Source organism: Bidens hawaiensis, unplaced genomic scaffold (assembly GCF_021521415.1).
Source record: "Bidens hawaiensis isolate Kalapana, Puna unplaced genomic scaffold, B.hawaiensis_p1.1 tig00023395_1, whole genome shotgun sequence".
In the NCBI taxonomy this organism is placed as follows: domain Eukaryota; kingdom Viridiplantae; phylum Streptophyta; class Magnoliopsida; order Asterales; family Asteraceae; genus Bidens; species Bidens hawaiensis.
Genome location: NW_027493665.1, coordinates 82,180 through 97,609, shown reverse-complemented (window position 1 = coordinate 97,609; position 15,430 = coordinate 82,180). Strand labels below are relative to the sequence as shown.

The 15,430-nt window shown below is 43.5% G+C and overlaps 1 pseudogene across 1 annotated transcript; it reads right to left on the bottom strand.

The window, feature by feature from the left end:
* Positions 1-626: 626 nt before the first annotated feature.
* Positions 627-7,122, bottom strand: LOC143567378 (BTB/POZ domain-containing protein At5g48800-like; annotated as a pseudogene). The gene is made up of 4 exons (XR_013141404.1): positions 6,735-7,122; positions 6,586-6,652; positions 2,004-3,187; positions 627-1,289 (listed from the first exon to the last, which is right to left on the bottom strand). The product of XR_013141404.1 is annotated as a BTB/POZ domain-containing protein At5g48800-like (transcript).
* Positions 7,123-15,430: the final 8,308 nt, after the last annotated feature.

Below are 15,430 nucleotides of genomic sequence, written 5' to 3'. Positions count from 1 at the left end.
TTTTATCACATATTTGTGAAAATCTTTTATCATAGTCGTCCAATATGAGAATTGAATCAATGCTTATAAGCTCTCATGAATTATGAATAATGGATAGATTAGATGTAAAAGTATACTTCTTATGTTATTTATTGCAAAGTTACTTGTATAAACAAGGCTGAGCGAGCATGGCTACCCGGACCGAACATGGTACAGCTCAATACTAGAGCGATACCGACCACTATATAAGCACAGGACCAAAGACCGCACCGATGACATGTTGGTTCAGGAAAACCAACTTCTTTTAACTTTGCTTAAGGTAAATTCTTTGGGATTTATAATGCAAAGTTTCAATTTTATCATGATTTCTTGAATTCACAATGTTTCTTGTTTAAACTTGTGATTATGGGATACATTGTCATATGCATGATGCTATGGCAATATGCCTGATCAGATCAATTTTCATTAAATGATGGATTGTCAAATATGTGTTACTTAATATTATAAACATCTGTATGATTGTATGTATGTATGCAAAGTTACTTGTATTCATACGATTTATTTATCTTATCGATTTTATTTTGTTTTTATTTTGATTTTATAAATGATCAATCAGTTGAATATCATCAAAGAAGCTATTATATCATTTACAACTTTAGATACAAAACAGAAAGAAATTATCTATGAATTGTAACTTAACTTCTCAGCTTTACACTGTTCATTGGCTAACCCGTGAACCGAACCATCAAACACAAAAGAAAGAAAAAAACATAGTCGTTTGCTTCATTCTGTTCTCGCAGTTACCTTAGAATCGGTTCTTTGCGAGTTTCTTGAAGGAGACGATGATCCCCTTGAAGAACTATTTCCAAAAAGGTTAAGCTTACTAATTTTCTTCGAAAACGAGCTCATAAATTCCGTGAATTTGACTTCTCCATATTTCTCTTCATGCACACATGTTCTTTCTCCAAGTCATTCAATCTCATCCTTAACCGAGCCAACACAAGTTTCAGTTCTCGGTTTTCTCGCCTCAACGATGCATAATTATCCTTTGGTGACATGGCAGCACTTACAGCACCGCTGTTGATCCGCCACGACTGTTGGTGTACTGGTGGTTTATGAGTGTCGCCGAACTCAGAGCAGTATAAGGCTTTTCTAAGCCTGAGTTGTTCTATGTATAGAACTTGGACTATTGATTGAAGTGGAAGTCGTTCGTTTTGTGCAGCGTGTGCACCGGCTTCGGGTGAGAGCTTTTGGAAATCTATTAGTTTGCATATCTTTTTCTTGTCTAGTTCTGATAAACCCTGATGAGCCTGCAAGTTTAGATATTAGTTCTAGCTACAAAATTTGCACCTTGACTTTTTAAAGTCAAATGACTCAAACTGATTGATATAAATCTTGATAAGTAACAAATGAGTGGTTCTAGGTAACGTGTCAAAACATGTTATTTTGATATGAGTTGAGTCCAAACATTTTAATAATTTACAATAGTAATTTAAGAGGTATTTTTGTGTTAAAACTTAAAAATATAATTAGGACAACTCATAACCAGTTCAAGTGTTGTCTAGTCTAGTCGAGTTGGGTTTAGCAACCAGACTTAAAGAGATTAGTGAATTCGGGTTTAATTGCAAGTGAAATGAAACCATATGAAAGAAAATTGCAAATTTGAAAATACTGGACTAAAACCGTAGATTTGGACAAACCAAAATGACGAAAACCGCAATTCACTGAAAATAAGTATTATAATAAAGAAAGAGAAAAGACATGTCTACCCCAGACTTAACGATCAAATTTAACGGGGTTAGTGATTTGGACGGATGTAATTGCCAAGAATTGGAAAACGTGGATGGTCTATGTACAACAAAATAAATTTTTTAGACTAAATTCGTATTATTTGTCAAAAACACAAGGACAAAAATGACACTTTACTTTTACTTAAATCAACCGAACCCACCAACATTAAAACCTATGTTTATATTATTTTTATTCTTATAAACAATATGTTATATGGAGGAAATAATATGTACCTTGAGGTAAACATCAATGGCTCGATACAACCCATCATGAACCGTCCGTGCATGAGCCGGCAAACTTTCCACAACACCTATAAACTTCGAAAGTATAAGGTTCGCATCAGGCGCTATTTCCGCCAAATAATTATCCACGAGCTTCGAAACTTTAAACAACGCGGTTTCCGACGGCGAATCAAGCCCGTCAGACTCGAAAACCGAGCCATCAGGATCATCATCATCACCATTATCATCACTATCATCTTGTTGCGAAAAGTTAACAAGAATCCTATGAACGGTATCAACATCAAACAACGTGTCACTATCGTGTCTAAAAGACGGTATCAAAAGATCGTCTAACGTTGCAGTGTCTAACTGCGACCCTATTCGTCGCTCGAGGTCAAGCCTACACGCAACCGTGCAATCAAGCATTACCGCACTTCTAAGCAACCCGATTAGAAAAGTTAGTGGGACCACGAGTTTTTCCACGGGGAGTAACCCGACAATGGTCTCGACCACAACCCGCTCGTGGTCGGTTGACCTGTTTGACCCATTACCTATGGCTACTGCCACCACCTTTTGTTGACCGTTTGACTTTTTGGTCAACTCTTTTTCGGCGTAATTCATGAGTGATTCGCCTATACTTTCGGGTCTCACACCGCGACATTTCATCGCTGTGATGACCCGTTGGTACATATCGATTCTAAGAATTGATAAATCTCTAATCCACCAATCGATTCGCACTTTTGTCGACTCATATGGATCCTACCCGAACTACTATACTCCAATCTCGAAAAACTTGACGCAATTTGCTCAATGCACGCTTTCGAAGCTATCGCGTCGATGCATCGGGTTACGATATTAAGTTCGTCGGCTAGCGCAAGCAAGTTTTCGCACTGTTGTAAAACCTCGACCGACATTTCGAGGTTTTGCAACACTATATAGTTGAGATACTCCTCGGCACGTGATCCGAGGTTGTTGTTCGAGTAATCCTCGTTCATTTCGAGGTATTCGGAGATGCAACATAGTTGCGCAACGTTTGTCGGGGTTATCTCGAAGTTGTTTCCGTAACAAAATTTTGCGGCTAGTTCGAATGTTTCGGGGCCTCCGGGTAAGCTTAGAAGCTCGACCCGAGATATGCTGGAATCACGGTTTTCGGAGACTAGTTTTCGGATTCGTCCGCTACGTGACACTAGAGGAAACTGCATAAAATAGGATTAGTTGTTAAAAGTTAAAACCCAGAATACGTAAGTCATGTTGAAATAAGTCGTTTTTAGTACCAGTAAAAAAAAGTTCATCCACTATATATAAATTAAATCTATAGCTTTTAGCTATAGAAACGTTAAAAAATATATAATTTTTAAATAAAAACGAAAAAAAAGTTATATACGTATAAAAAATATATAATAATCATCGAACCTAAACATTTTTTTGTCATTTTAGTTAACCCGTTTGAAATAAAACACAATTTAAATCAAATAGATAAATTGAAGAAACACAAAGTGACCCCGGGCAGATTACGGGTAATCTGGGGGTTAAGTAGATGTTTCCCACGAGGGTTAGGTCCGGCAAAGATGGTTGTTCTTCTGATGACCTGCAAAAAAGACACCGTGAGCTCGTCACTGAGAAGGGGGGGGGGTACCTCCTTGTGACCACCCTCCGGCGTGAGAATCAGACTAGATTGCTCTTGAATATAAGTGTATATTAAGAGAAATAGCTAGAGCAGATATCAGATAATATATGAAGATATAAGATGATGATACCGTTCCAAGGTGTTGGAGTATTTATAGCCGAAGGTAGGTTTCCAAGCAGGTACAGCCGGCTGTATAATATTCCTGTTCTACCAACTGTGGGCTACGCACGTGCCATGCTAGTGGTTGGTGGGTAGGCAGCGGCTGATAGTGACGTGGCCGGCTGTGCACTGTTCCTTTTCCACCAACTGCAGGCTACGCACGTGCCATGCTAGTGGTTGGTGTGTAGGCAGCAGCTGATAGTGACATGGCCGGCTGTGCACTGTTCCTTTTCCACCAACTGCAGGCTACGCACGTGCCACGATGAGGGTTGGTGAGTAGGCAGCGGCTGATAGTGACTTTAAGTACTAGAGCGTGCTGCTCGTCGTACTGTTGTCAGTGAGCTGTCGCTGCTTTGGTCAGATCTTTTGTCCATACCTTGGCAGGTACAGTACAAAAGATCCTTCAGTAGCGTACGGACTGGCTCATTTGGGCGGGAGTATTCCCGGCTTTGGGCGGGAGTATTCCCGGCTTTGTGCGGGAGTATTCCCGGCTTGCTCATTCCTTCTTCAGGTGACTACTGAATTATTTGAGAGTTAGTGCCTTGTGCGTGTAGCCTTGCTGTTAGTGCGGGTAGCCTTCCCTGATGGCTAGTATCCGCAACTGCGGGAACAGGCGGAGTACGTTACCATTGGGAGGCTTTTCCTGCGGGAACAGCTTGCGTACTGCGCGTAAGGACGTCATCTCTCTGAGCGTGGTGGGTCCTGTAGATCCAGTTGGTCTTTGCGCAGACGTCCCTTTTTAAGGTGAGTCTTGCGGGTCCAACCGCGCAGACGTCCCTGTTCAAGGTGAGTCTTGCGGGTCCAACTGGGCTCTGCTGGGACCTACCTCTTCAAGTCCCCCCAGTCCAATGTTCTTCTCATGAATTGTTAATAAGTGAGGTGAACTTTTGGACTTAAGCAAGGGGTTTTGAAAAGGGTTTAGTTTTAAGGTTTTCCATGGGGATTCTTCCCGCGGAAGTTCTAATGTCACGTGCAGAAATTCCCGACTTTTCTGCTTGATCTTTGGGTATGATGCGGGTAGGTCTGTAACCTCCTCGCAAGTCAGGAGCGTTGAGTTCCACTTGTGCAGATTCTCCATGGGGTTTTGGTAGTTTTAAACATAGTGATCAATTATGTTAAACAACCAATTCCATCTTGGAGCTTCAAACAATCTAGTTCTCAACGTTCCCGCTATGCGGGGATGTTATTTCCGTTTCCGCAAGCATGGCCTAGAAGATCCTTCTTGGTTTCAATTCCCTGCGGAGTGCTAAGTATGTGAAGGGTTTTGCCTTGACACTGTACCCGCACTCGTCTTATAGTTACTTTACTTCCAAGGTATTCTTGGCTTCAATTCCCCGCAGGTGCTAAGTATGTGAAGGGTTTTACCTTGACACTGTACCCGCACCTGTCTTATAGTTACTTGGTTGCCAAGGTAAGGGGTATGGTCCCACTTACTTTTGAATCTTTTTGATTTGCGTTATAAACGTTATATGACTTGCTCGTGCATATTTTAGCTTAATTTGGCACTTGTTTTGCCGCATAAACAATATATGATTCGCTCGTGCATACTTTAGTTTAACTTAGCAATTTTCCAAGTGTTTTGAATAAGTTAACCGTTCGACGCGCGGTTGTCAATAGGTTAGTGTTCAGTTTCCTCTATCATGATTGTGCGGGTAGGACCTTCACTTTCATTTAGTGGGATGACCAATCTTCACCTATAACTGACATGCGTGAAGATTTGCCGTTTTTTGTGTTTATGCGAGTTTTGCCGCCGTCCACACGCAACGACTTCTCCACTTATTTATGCGGTGAATACCGGCATATCAGTGTTTTGAATAAGTTAAACCTCTCGACGCGCGGTTGTCAATAGGTTAATGTTCAGTTTCCTCTATCATGATTGTGCGGGTAGGACCGTCACTTTCATTTAGTGGGATGACCAAACTTTACCTATAACTGACCTGCGTGAAGGTTGTCCTCATCTCTTAGAAATTTTTGCCGTTTTTTGTGTTTATGCGGGTTTTGCCGCCATCCACACGCAACGACTTATTTCCCCACTTATTTATGCGGTGGATACCGGCATATCAGTGTGGGAAGTTCATAAGTATAAATGTAAAACCATCAGCGTCAATGTGATAAGGAGAATCATTTCTATTAGAAGTGGCTCTAGGCCGTTTCTTTATAAGTTTGGAATTGATCTACATGTAACATTTGCGTAATTGAGCTCCGTTCCATGTTCTTGGGACGGGAGTGCCATCGAGCCTTTCGAGCCGGTATACGCCCTTTCCCAGAACTTCTTTGATAATGTATGGACCTTCCCAGACCGGGGCCAGCTTTCCTGGGCGTTCTTGGTTCGAAGCCTCGTTGTTACGCAATATGTAGTCTCCTACATTGAAGCTGCAGTTTCATTCGTGTTTTCCCCAACTGGGGTTCTACACGCATTAGCCTGCTCAGCGTTCATTACGCCACAAGGTGCGTGAGTGTCCCATCTCTGACAAATGCTTCGACGACGTCCTTCAAGTCTAAGCATTTCTCGGTGGTGTGGCCTCTTGTCCTGTGGAAGTCACAGGATTTGCTTTGATCAGCGTTTGGACGCTGTCGGATAATTGGAGCCTCTGGCCACGGGAGCCTCTCGGTGGCGAATATCTCGGTGACGCTTTTGGTGAGTGGCGTCCATCTGGAGTTCCGGTTCGACGACTGCATGTTATCCTTTCCGCCTAACCGAGGGTGCGAGCCGGATGAGGTGTCAAAGTTTACCCTTGACTGCCAAATACCTAGAGATCACAAGATTTATAATTTAGAAGTCATGACATAACAACAAATTAAACTAACCTTATGCAAAGCAAACGTGACACCGTTCACTTCGATAGTTATATCACTAGGGACATCACGAAATATCCTGCAAAAGACATAACCAAATCATTGTGTTACAATAACAAAATTTGATATCATGTTCTAATTGAACGGGAAAGAAAGTGAACCATTCGTTAGAGCGATGGCGCGAGCTCTTAGCCAGGGTGAGATGCTGGTGCAGGTCCATGGGAGAAATGGAGAGAAACGAGTCGTGTAGGGTGAATAATATGGAAGTGGTTAAGTGAGAATGGGGTTAAGAGGTGAGATAGATAGAGCCCAGTTGGAGATTTTGATGTTTTGTGGCCATCTTTTCTTTTTGTCAAAATATGCATACTCATAATCGTAGAAACCAGTTGGCCTTTGGTAGGGTCGGATCCTCCAAACTTGAAACTATTTTGGGGTTTATAAATGTTACAAGGATAGATTGGATACCCATAGTGGTACCTCATCTTTTACTTTTTGTTTAATATTAACAATTATAGTTCGACTAGCCTTTTAGATGATCAAAGCGGATTCTAAAATCGGGACGATTTGTTAAAAATTGCATTTCTTTTTGCATAGGATTCTATAACTGGGAATATGCTGACACACACTTTTTATATACGATTTCAAGACACAAAATCGCACAATTTCAACAAAAAGTTGAAAATATTAAGAGCTTAGTGAACTATGATCCAAAAAGAAGAATCGATGTGAGTTGGTAATTAGGCCATGAAAACCGGGGGCCTTAAGTATAATTAGAAAATTGTACTTGAATGAAAAATATATATACATTTTTAATTAATTAGATCGTGAGACCTATAAAAGTTTGTCGGTAAATGTCTTTGGGTAATGACGTCGAATCCCACCATGAATGTTTTTCGTTTTACCAAGTAATGGCATCTTGATAATTGACGAGATGAAAGTAGCCTTTGGTAACCCATTACGGGTGTGATAGTTGGTGATTGCAAGTAAAACATAACACTTGAGTAGTTTGTGTAGCGGTAGAGACTTATGTCTTTTTGGTAAGGATTCCTGATTTAATCCTTCGGTATGATATTAGTATAGAAAAAAATCAAAAATAATATAATTTATGAGTAGAGTAGTTTGCTATTAAAATAAACATAAAACATAATACTCTATTGATTAAGGAAATGTCACCGAATAATAATTAAGTTTATGAGTAAATAATAAAATACCAACACAGTTTTTTGAATAACAGAACTTTATTTGTTAGAAAATAAACTACAAAGTTCAATACACTTGACTTTTGTACCCAAACAAATTTATTCATTTATTTTCATGAAATGATGCCTTTCACCACGATTGAAGTAAAAGTATGAAAGGAAGAAAAAAGTAATTTAAAGTAGGGGAAAAAGGAGACATTTTGAAAAGTAGAGGTAGGCTAAGTGACTTTTGTGGTAAATTTAATTGATTGCCCACCCAACTACAAATGGGCTAGCTGGGCTGGTGGGTCCATGTTGGTTCATTGGGCCCCATTGGGGAATCACCTTAATTATAATGATGGACATTGCATGATTACCTCTTCCACCAAATTTATTATTTTATCTTTCTATGTTAATAAGGACGAAATGTTTACTCGTCAAAATCAGTCAAATCTCACATGTTTGCATATTTTAAGATGTTAACATATGCATAGTTATATACATATGTATGCATATATCATATATGTATTCGTAGGCGATTTGTGATGCCCAACTCGTCTATGGTTAAGTTGTGGTTTGGAGATTTGTGATGGTTAACTTGTCTAGAGTCCTGACACGACAAAATTTAGGTATGGTTAAGTTGTAGTCTGATCATGGTTAGAAGTACTTGGAATAAATATGATGGACAAAAGGTACCGCTAAATCTAATCATACAACTTATGACCTCATGTTACCTTGTGTACTATATGTATCCTCTCTTATGCTTTTATTTGAAGTGGGCATGCCCCTTGATAACAATTCAAATGGCCAATGTTGAAGGATATAATCAATGAAAGTAACACTTCAACTTTGGTATGACTATAATGTATCTTTGATAGGCATTGATCCATATGTACCACTAAATCGAATCATTCGTAACCGTTGGATGAATATATCAACTATCATTACTTTTAGTCACGAATAAACTCTAAATCGACACCAATCCCTCCAGTTGTTTTTTGTCTGAGATCATTAATGCATTTCCTCAAAAGTTTTTCTAATAAATGTTTTCATATAAGAATAGTGAAACATATAGTAGCTTTCATAATGACTTATAAGTTTACAATTTGGTTTTATTATGTATATACTCATTTTTATTAGACTGACATGATGTTTTAGAGGTTTTCTCGCCGTTTTGTATGATTCATAAGACATGTAAATTTGGAGTTTTCGTTGTTATTTTTATACATGGCAATATAGCATAGGATGTTTATAATATGTTTTATAGTGCGACCTGTTAGATATATCGAGTATTATATGAAGTTGATAAATAGATATAGATTATGTTGAAAGAACAAATAAAGATTTTGATCAAATCAACAAGATCAAGTCGCTTTTAAAACTCTTTATGTATGGTGTATCTATATATCAAATTAATATTCTTTGTTAGTGAAGAGGTAGGTCCCAGCAGAGCTCAGTTGGACCCGCAAGACTCACCTTAAAGAGGGACGTCTGCGCAGTTGAACCCGCAAGACTCACCTTCAACAGGGACGTCTGCGCAAAGGCTAAACTCGCAAGACTCACCTTGAAGAGAGACGTCTGCGCAGAAACCAACTGGATCCGCATGACCCACCATGCTCAGAGACGTGACGTCCTTACGCGCAATACGCAAGCTGTTCCCGCAGGAAAAGCCTCCCAATGGTCGACGTACTCCGCCTGTTCCCGAAGCAACGGATATTAGCCATCAGGGAAGGTTACCCGTGCAGCAAGGCTACACGCACAAGGCACTTAACTCTTAAATAATTCAGTAATGTCACCTGAAGAAGGAGTGAGCAAGCCGGGAATACTCCCGCACAAAGCCGGGAAAACTCCCGCCTAAATGGGCCAGTCCGTACGATACTGGAGGATCTTTTGTACTGTACCTTTCGAGGTATGGACAAAAGATCTGACCAAAGATACGACAGCTCACTGACAACAGTATGACGAGCAGCACGCTCTTGTACTGTATGTCACTATCAGCCGCTGCCTACTCACCAAACTGTCGGAGGACGTGCATAGCCTGCAGTTGGTGGAACAGGAATAGTACACAGCCGGCCTAGTCACTATCAGCCGCTGCTTACCCACCAACCACCAGCATGGCATGTGCGTAGCCCACAGTTGGCAGAACAGGAATACTATTCAGCCGACTGTACCTTCTTGGAAACCTACCTTCGGCTATAAATACTCCAACACCTTGGAACGGTATTATCATCTCATCTCATACCATCATATCTGCTCTAGTCATTTCTCTTAATATACACATATTCAAGAGCAATCTAGTCTGATTCTCACGCCGGAGGGTGCTCACAAGGAGGTACCCCCCCTTCTCAGTGACGAGCTCACGGTGTCTGTTTTGTAGGTCATCTGAAGAACCATCTTTGCCGGATCTAACCCCTCGTGGGAAACATCTATTTAACCCCCAGATTATCCGTAATCTGCCCGGGGTCAATTAGTGTTTCTTCATTGGCGCCATCCGTGCATAAAAGCTAGAACTAATTTTCTCAGTTTTTTCAAAACCTCCGAAAAGATAGTTAACGTTACTCCGGTCCCAAGGCCAGCGAGTGACCAGGAAACCCCGGTAATCACAACCCCAGCTACTGGGAGGAACACCGGCGAGTACACAAATTTTACGAACACTACCCCGGTTACTCAAGCCGGGGCAAGTGCAGTAAATTTTACGAACACTACCCCGGTTACCCAAGCCGGGGCAAGTGCAGTAAATAATCATCCCCTGGGATTCATTGATACCCAGGTGGAAAGACAACAGACGAGGCTCCCCCGCCAAACACTTGAACAAGTTAAAGCGTGGGCGGAAGCACGTCAGAAGGAATTCCAAGCTGAGTTGGACGAACGCTTACGTTCCATCCAACAGGCTGACGAATTTGGAAGCACTCAACAGCTCAACATGAGTAGTGAGTGCGAGTACTCGGAGGAATCCGACACCGACGCAAACCCTCGCCATAGGGCGAAAGGGAAGCGTAAGGAAACGGACTTCCAACCAAGAAGGAATTTCGGAGTCACCTTCAAACCAAGGAATGCGGGGGGAAACCCACGCGACTTCTCCAAAACCTTTAGACCAACTGCTGCAAATGCGGGAACGTCCAAGTTTGCAAGGGACATTGCGGAAGCAATCGCCCCGAGAAGTGCCAAACAGATGTCCAACATCGGCACTATGATGGTATATCCGACCCAGACGATCATTTGAACAGATTCATAGCGGGGGCAACCATCAGCAACTGGACGGAACCCACGTGGTGTTATATGTTCCAAATTACGCTGGTTGGAGCAGCCAGAGCGTGGTTTGACCGTCTACCGGTCCACCACATCTATGATTGGGCAGACTTCCAACAGAAGTTCAGCCAACACTTCAGTCAACAAAGAAAGTACACTGAAGAGCAATGGACAATCCTCACCTGCATCCGAGAGGAAGATGAGTCTTTACTAGACTTCATCACTCGTTTCAACTCAAAGAAGCTAAGTCTGGGCAATATTAGCGAAGATCTTGTTCGCGCTGCTTTCATCCAGGGCGCGAAAGACCCAGAGCTCATCCGCACCTTAACGGGTAAAGATGGCATGCCATCCACATGGATGCTATCATGACAGCAGCTAAACGCTTCGCGGAAACGGAAAAGCAACTGGGTAGAGATCTGCCCCAGAGCACAAACCTCTACACCCAGAAAACAAGAGAAAACAATGTCCTTACCGCCCGACTAAACAAAAAGAGGAAGCTAGGCATTTGGGAGTCAAGGGTAAACTTTGACACCTCATCCGGCTCTCGCCCCCGGTTAGGCGGAAAGGATAACATGCGGTCGTCAAACCGGAACTCCAGGTGGACGCCACTCACCAAAAGCGTCACCGAAATATTTGACACCGAGAGGCTCCCATGGCCAAAGGCTCCAATAATCCGAGAGCGTCACAACGCTGATCAGAGCAAATTCTGTGACTTTCACAGGACAAAAGGCCACAACACCGACGAATGCATAGACTTGAAAGACATCATCGAGACATTCGTCAGAGATGGAGAACTCGCACACCTCGTGGCGTAAAGGATGCTGAGCAGGCCAACGCGTGTAGAACCCCTGTTGGGAAAAACGCGAAACTACAGCTACAATGTTGGAGACTACATACTGCGTAAACAACGAGATTCCGAACCAAGCGCATATCGGCTCGATGGCACTCCCATCCAAACAACATGGAAAGGAGCTCAATTACACAGTGCATGTAGATCAATTCCAAACTTGTAAAAGAAAAGGCCCAGAGCCACTTTTAATGGAAATGATTCTCCTTATCACATTGACGCTGATAATCTTACATTTATACTTATGAACTTTCCACACTGATATGCCGGTCTTCACCGCATACATAAGTGGGGAAGTAAGTCGTTGCGTGTGGAAGGCGGCAAAACCCGCATAAACACAAAAAACGGCCAACCTTCACGCAGGTCAGTTATAGGTAAAGTTGGGTCATCCCACTAAATGAAAGTGCCGGTCCTACCCGCACAAATCATGATAGAGGAAACCGAACTAACCTATTAACAACCGCGCGTCGAACGGTTAATTCAAAACACTGATATGCCGGTATTCACTGCATAAATAAGTGTGAAGAAGTCGTTGCGTGTGAAAGGCGGCAAAACCCGCATAAACACAAAAAACGGCAAACCTTCACGCAGGTCAGTCATAGGTGAAGTTCGGTCATCCCACTAAATGAAAGTGCCGGTCCTACCCGCACAATCATCATAGAGGAAACTGAACGTTAACCTATTGACAACTGCGCGTCGAACGGTTAACTTATCCAAAACACTGATATGCCGGTATTCCCCGCATAAATAAGTGTGAAAAGAAGTCGTTGCGTGTGGAAGTCGGCAAAACCCGCATAAATACAAAAAACGGCAAGAATTTCTAAGGAAAAGATGAGGAAAACCTTCACGCAGGTCAGTCATAGGTAAAGTTTGGTCATCCTACTAAATGCAAGTGACGGTCTTACCCGCACAATCATGATAGAGGAAACTGAACATTAACCTATTGACAACCGCGCGTCGAAAGGTTAACTTATTCAGAACACTTAGAAAATCTCTTAAGGAACAAATGAGGAAAACTTCCACGCAGGTCAGATATAGGTAAAGTTTAGCCATCCTACTAAGTGAAAGTGACGGTCTTACCCGCACAATCACGAAAGAGGAAGCAAAACTTTAACCTATTATCTGCCACGTTGAAAGGTTAACTTATCCAAAGTACTTAAGAAATTGCTAAGTTAAACTAAAGTATGCACAAGCGAATCATATATTGTTTATGCGGAAAAACAAGTGCCAAATTAAACTATAATATGCATGAGCAAGTCGTATAAATTTTATAAAGCAAGAGTGACGGTCCTACCGGCACAAAAGATTTATATTCCATAAAAATTCAACTGTTACAAGAATGGCCGGGTATCTACCCGCCTACAAGAATATAAATCTATACAAAGACGTAAATCTATCCTAACAGTGGGAAAGGATTTAAAAGATCAAGCTTCAGGGCCACTACCTCCAAACCCACTTGTACCCGCACCATCAGTTGGCTGTGGCGGTTCAAGGAAGGTCTTGAGAATGGTTAGCCCATCATCAGCAGCAGCAACTTCGTTCACCTTCTCCACCACCGGGTGCGGGAAGGCGGCATACTGGTTCACTGCTTGGTCATATACAGCTTCAGTATCCACATCATATAAAGGGAAGTTGGAAGGCGGGATGCCCTTCTCAACGAACCCTAGACCAAGCAGGAAGCCAGCCTTTTCCCCATCCTCATGAGAAGCGTTGAGGGCTGCGCGCATGGCATCGTCATATGATGTGTCCGTGAAGACCCGATGCACAACCTACAAAACAAAAATACAAGTATCAAAACCTTTTCTAAGTACAAAGAAAAGCGTAAAGATATTATGAAGCTATGCATACCTGCGACAACGCTTCTCGTAGAAGCCATTCCTTGGTAACCAGAGCCTCCTGGAGGGCAGCTTGAGCTTCATTACGGGCGCGTTCGGCTTCATTCTTTGTAAGGTTGGCAAGCAACACATCTTTGGCTGCAGCCTCTTCGACGCCCTTTAGCTTACGCTCAGTGTGGTCAAGCACCCCCCTCTGGTCCAAGATCTCTTGGAGCTTCTTGGCATCTTCCATGGCCAAGGCATCATGAGCCTGCTGGAGCCTCTCTAATTTAGCTTTGAGCTCCTCATTCTCAGTGCGTAGAGGCTCAGCAACAGCTTCAGCCTTGGTGGCCCTCTCAGTTGCGTTCCGTGCAGTTTCCTTAGCCAACCGAAGCTGTTCATTAACAGCTTGGGTAGCCTTGGAACGGGCCTCGAGACGGGCCTGAACTTCAACCTCGAGGGCCTTGAAGGCCTTCTCCTTCTCCGCAGCAACGGCGGAGAGTCTCCTGTTCTCCTCCCGGATAGCCCGCGCCTGAACTACTTCTTGGATACGAGCCGCCTTTAACTTGTCGTTTTCACGACAAAGCAGCTCGACGCGCGGCTGCATCCGGGCAGGGAGAATTCGAAGCTCGTTTGTCAGCCTACCCTCTTGGTAGCTCGACATAGCTTCTCCCAGTGCACCACTGGAGGCGGCGTGGCGCGCCCACTCGACGCAATCCACAGCCGTCCGAAGGGTGGTTCCCCGGCGGATGTTCCACCTCGGAACAAACACCTCATTCGAATCCGACACTGCAAAAACAAAAAGCAGTTAGGAAAAGATGATAAAAAACAAAAATATATATAAAAAGGCCAAAATAACCCTACGCACCTGTAGGGTCGACAACAGGCCGGTAGCCGCCGAACCCATCACCCGAACCTAACGGATATCCATCCAAGAGGTCAGGCAGATGGGAAGGAGGCAGAGATTGGCTAGAAGCCCCAAACATACCTGCTGAACCGGCCGGGGGCGAAGTAGTCACCGGTGCCGGAGGCACGGTTGAAGCCGCCGCGGTAGAGACCACCGGTGGTGAACTCACTGGAGGTGAACTCACAACCGTGGCCGCCGCTGCGGAGGAACCCGCAGAAAAACTCACCGCCGGCTCATTGAAGGACGCGGTGAATATGGCACTGACAGCCGGCGGAGACGTCACAATTGGAACAGTTGCCTCAATCGGATGAGCAACTGAACCAATGCTGCAAACAGGCGCAGCAGCCTGGGTCATGGCCTCGGGTAGGTTGACCAAACCTACCGTCATGGGTCCAGAGCTGCTCCTCCCCGCATCACCTTGGAATGCGGTAGCATCCACGCCTGCATGAAGACGATATTAAAAACAGTGGCGGAAAGAAATTGCGAGTAAGATTAATTTATACTTACGAGTTCTCTTCAACTTGAAGGTTCTGACCGGCGGGGACGAACCCAACGGAGCCGGCCTCTTCACGCCGGTCACCGTCGTAGAACTTGGTCGCGCGGCAGTGGCAGCTGTCTCAACCTCCGAGACTGTTGTCTCACCACCACCAGGGTTCCCCGCCACCTCCTCGCTTTCGGTCTCTGAGTCAGACCGATTCACCGGATTGGCAGTAGAGGCAACCTTCGCCTTGCCCTTCGCGCCAGCAGCCTTCTTCTTCCTCACCAAGAAAGGACCATCTGCGGATTCCTCATCAGAATATGACAAGATTAGAGGAACTCAAGCAGAGGTTTGAACATGGAGAGGGCGGGGGTTAAAAAGTTC